Source organism: Oncorhynchus mykiss, chromosome 7, assembly GCF_013265735.2.
Source record: "Oncorhynchus mykiss isolate Arlee chromosome 7, USDA_OmykA_1.1, whole genome shotgun sequence".
NCBI classification, from domain to species: Eukaryota; Metazoa; Chordata; class Actinopteri; order Salmoniformes; family Salmonidae; genus Oncorhynchus; species Oncorhynchus mykiss.
Window position 1 is genome coordinate 17,750,108 of NC_048571.1, and position 5,070 is coordinate 17,755,177.

Below are 5,070 nucleotides of genomic sequence, written 5' to 3' on the forward strand. Positions count from 1 at the left end.
TAATTGTGTCCCTTGTCAATCATTTTGGTTACGGATTATTATGACCTTGACATTTTGTCAAGATGAATCATACATATCAGCAATGTATTGTTGTAATTATTAAAGGAAGACAAAATGTACATCTAAATACACATTAATATTGCTGTTTCAGTTTATAGTTTAAAAAAAAAAATTTTAAGTCTGTGTCAACACCCATTTTTCAGTTCCAAATGTAGCCTCTGAAATCCCCAGAGAAAACCAGTGCCATGTTGTCTGTCCCGCCCACAGAGTCAGAGTGAGATGGATTCTCCGGAATGTGTCTGTTTCCCAGGGTAACACATAGCTAAGACTGCTGTCTTGCGCTCAAGACCGGAAGGTTGCAAGTTCAAACCACCGAGCTAACAAGGTACAAATCTGTCGTTCTGCCCCTGAACAGGCAGTTAACCCTCTGTTCCTAGGCCGTCATTGAAAGTAAGAATTTGTTCTTAACTGACTTGCCTAGTTAAATAAAGGTTTAAAAAAAATGACATTAGGTAATGCAACTGATCTCAGCAACGGATTATTCCAGGATGTACAGTGCCTTCGGAGAGTATTCAGACACCTTGAGTTTTTCCACATTTTGTTAGGTTACAGCCGTATTCTAAAATGTATTTAAAAAAACAGTTTTCCTCATCAATCTACACACAATACCCCATAATGACAAAGAAAACCTGTTTTTTAGGCTCTGTCTGGGCCAATTAAGGACATTTTATCAAAGCAAGGGCGGATTTCAAGGTTTTACTGCTAACCTACAAAGCATTACATGGGCTTGCTCCTACCTATCTCTCTGATTTGGTCCTGCCGTACATACCTACACGTACGCTACGGTCACAAGACGCAGGCCTCCTAATTGTCCCTAGAATTTCTAAGCAAACAGCTGGAGGCAGGGCTTTCTCCTATAGAGCTCCATTTTTATGGAACGGTCTGCCTACCCATGTCAGAGACGCAAACTCGGTCTCAACCTTTAAGTCTTTACTGAAGACTCATCTCTTCAGTGGGTCATATGATTGAGTGTAGTCTGGCCCAAGAGTGGGAAGGTGAACGGAAAGGCTCTGGAGCAACGAACCGCCCTTGCCGGTTCCCCTCTTTCCACTGGGATTCTCTGCCTCTAACCCTATTACAGGGGCTGAGTCACTGGCTTACTGGGGCTCTCTCATGCCGTCCCTGGAAGGGGTGCGACACCTGAGTGGGTTGATTCACTGATGTGGTCATCCTGTCTGGGTTGGCGCGCCCCCTTGGGTTATGCCATGACGGAGATCTTTGTGGGCTATACTCAGCCTTGTCTCAGGACGGTAAGTTGGTGGTTGAAGATATCCCTCTAGTGGTGTGGGGGCTGTGCTTTGGTAAAGTGGGTGGGGTAATATCCTTCCTGTTTGGCCCTGTCCGGGGGTGTCCTCGGATGGGGCCACAGTGTCTCCTGACCTCTCCTGTCTCAGCCTCCAGTATTTATGCTGCAGTGTTTATGTGTCGGGGGGCTAGGGTCAGTTTGTTATATCTGGAGTACTTCTCCTGTCCTAATCGGTGTCCTGTGTGAATCTAAGTGTGCGTTCTCTAATTCTCTCCTTCTCTCTTTTTTTCTCTCTCGGAGAACTTGAGCCCTAGGACCATGCCCCAGGACTACCTGACATGATGACTCCTTGCTGTCCCCAGTCCACCTGGCCGTGCTGCTGCTCCAGTTTCAACTGTTCTGCCTTATTATTATTCGACCATGCTGGTCATTTATGAACATTTGAACATCTTGGCCATGTTCTGTTATAATCTCCACCCGGCACAGCCAGAAGAGGACTGGCCACCCCACATAGCCTGGTTCCTCTCTAGGTTTCTTCCTAGGTTTTGGCCTTTCTAGGGAGTTTTTCCTAGCCACCGTGCTTCTACACCTGCATTGCTTGCTATTTGGGGTTTTAGGCTGGGTTTCTGTACAGCACTTTGAGATATCAGCTGATGTACGAAGGGCTATATATAAATACATTTGATTTGATTTGATTCGGAGACTTGTCCCGAAGCCACTCCTGCGTTGTCTTGGCTGTGTGCTTAGGGTTGTTGTCCTGTTGGAAGGTGAACCTTCGCCCCCCAGTCTGAGGTCTTGAGCACTCTGGAGCACGTTTTCATCAAGGATCTCTCTGTGCTTTGCTCTGTTCATCATTCCCTCGATCCTGACTGGTCACCCAGTCCCTGCCGCTGAAAAACACCCCCACAGCATGATGCTGTCACCACCATGCTTCACCGTAGGGATTCTGCCAGGTTTCCTCCAGATGTGATGCTTGGCATTCAGGCCAAAGAGTTGAATCTTGGTTTCATCAGACCAGAGAATCTTGTTCCTTATGGTCTGAGAGGCTTTAGGTGCATTTTTGGCAAACTTCCAAGTGGGCTGTCATATGCCTTTTACTTTGGAGTGGCTTCTGTCTGGCCACTCTACCATAAAGGCGTGATTGGTGGAGTGTTGCAGAGATGGTTGTCCTTCTGGAAGGTTCTTCCATCTCCACAGAGGAACTCTGGACCTCTGTCAGTGACCATTGGGTTCTTGGTCACCTCCCTGACCAAGGCCCTTCTCCACGATTGCTCAATTTGGCCAGGCGGCCTGCTCTAGGAAGAGTCTTGGTGGTTCCAAAGTTCTTCCATTTAAGAATAATGAAGGCCACTGTTCTTGGGGACCTTCAATGCTGCAAAAATGGTTTGGTACCCTTCCTCAGATCTGTGCCTCAACATAATCCTGTCTCGGAGCTCTACTGACAATTCCTTCGACCTCATGGCTTGGTTTTTGCTCTGACATGCACTGTCAACTGTGGGACCTTATATAGACAGGTGTGTGCCTTTCCAAATCATGTCCAGTCAATTGAATTTACCAGAGGTGGACTCCATTCAAGTTGTAGAAACATCTCAAGGATGATCAATGGAAACATGAGTCTCATAGCAAAGGGTCTGAATACTTATGTAAATAAGGTATTTCAGTTTAAGGTTTAATGCATTTTCAAACATGTCTGTGTTTGCTTTGTCATTATGGGGTATTGTGTGTGTAGATTGCGGAGTTTTTAAAATGTATTAATCCATTTTTGAATAAGGCTGAATAAGGTATGTGGGAAAAGTCAAGGGGTCTGGATACTTTCTGAAGGCACTGTATGTATTGTTATTTAGTATAAAGTCAGTTATAGCTAATACTATTCTGATCTTGTTCATACCTTCAAAAGTAGTGAATTGAGAAATATTCAGAAAATACATCAGGAACAAGGTCATAGGTTTTAAACTGAAGGTCAAATCAACGTCGTTAGATGTCCGTCCCATGCTATACCTCTATACCTGGATAGTTGACAACAGATTTAATCATGTCTAAATTATGGCTTAATGAGGAGTTCAGTAACAACATTGAAATAATCATTATTACATGAATTCAAATATTATTACAATTACATAATACAAATACAAAAAATTATAATAGGTTGTACGGTTTGACTCAATGGAACTTGATTCAAAATTCCCTTGCTTACGGTGTTTGCCTATGGGGGGTTATTGTTTATTGCCCATTTGTGCTGTTGCTGAGCAACTATTGCTAGGTAATCATGGAAATTATTCTCAAGAGTTCAACAGACACAATAACCTACTATAATGACATAATTTGAGTAGTTAATTGAGCACATAAGTTCAGCCTACTGCATGATTTGAGCCAGTCAACAAGCTCTCATAGAACATGTTTATTGAAAAAGCTCATTGAAATCAGCCAGAAGTGCTACCCAGACTGTTTGTGTGTCTCCCCACCTCTAGGTGGAGCTACTGACCTTGTTTTGCAGGGAGTCCTCTCTTTGGTGGCAGGCAGGTTAGGGTGTAAGTTGGTCCTGTCTTCCCACCTCACACAGGCTAATATGTTCCTGTATGGGGACCTTGTCATGGCTGACTGCCCATGGGTGTGTATTAAACTAACATTTACTCAAACAGACCCCCACTACAGCAGGTGTTGAGCACGCAAAAGACGTGTATGGATTAAAGCACCGGGATATGAAGGCAGTTCATCGATAGTATGCATATACTGTAGTACTGTACAGTATAATAAGTGTATTACATGGCTTCTGATCATGGTGTTTATTTCTGATGCAGGGAAGGAGGGAAGGAAAGGGGTTGGGAAGGGTATGCCTGCTCGCAACAAGGTATTGTGGGTAGGCAGTTGGGAAACACTACTGATCAATCAAAAGCGGGGGAGCTGTGATGTAAGGTTGCCAGGCAACAGCAGGGGAGAATCTGGCGGCAGGTTCAGCAGTGTTTTGAGGCAGTAAGGGCGGGGGTAATCTCAATCTCTCTCCCTCTGTATACAGCTCGTATACAGTCTGTCTCCCAGCTGCCTATTGACCATTCAACATGCTAACAATAGATTGCATAACGCAACAGTTCCATCTGACTGAAAATATTCTGTGTAGAAAGAATGCGTTCCAAAATCGGTTTTATTTTAGAAATCTTGATTTTGTGTTTTGTGGTCACATCTTTGGCTCTAACAAAAATGTCACTTGTCACACATTTGCAAATGTATACATTTCAGTGTAACATGAAGTTCAACCACATGGATGACCCCTTCAAACCAGATATACAGCAATATCCAGCAATCGTCATACCTTTCTCTTTTAAGCTATGCTCTATCAGAAAGTAACAGGTGTGTAAAAACAAATATGCTCTTTATTCTTTAGAACGTTTCCATTCATGTTAGCAGATGAGCTGATACTAGTCCTGACCTGCATGCCCTTCACTAACACACTACCTGAAGGAAAAATGGCTGCCGATTGCTTTATGGTTCATATCTACAGAAATGTGGACCATACACGTGTTTCATGTGTCAATGTGTGCAGAATGTAAAACAAGTTGTAGAAAAATGGCAACCTAAACCTTACTTCAAAAAGCAACAGTAGCTACAGTAGAAGCACTATTTATGATACTTGTAATACAAGTAAACTGTAGACCCCCAGTCACACACACGCTCACATAATACCCTTTGGGGGTGGCCATTAAAAGCTAAAAAAGTGCACTTACATCAAATGGATGTGTTATGCATACTGTGGGTCTATATAGTACACC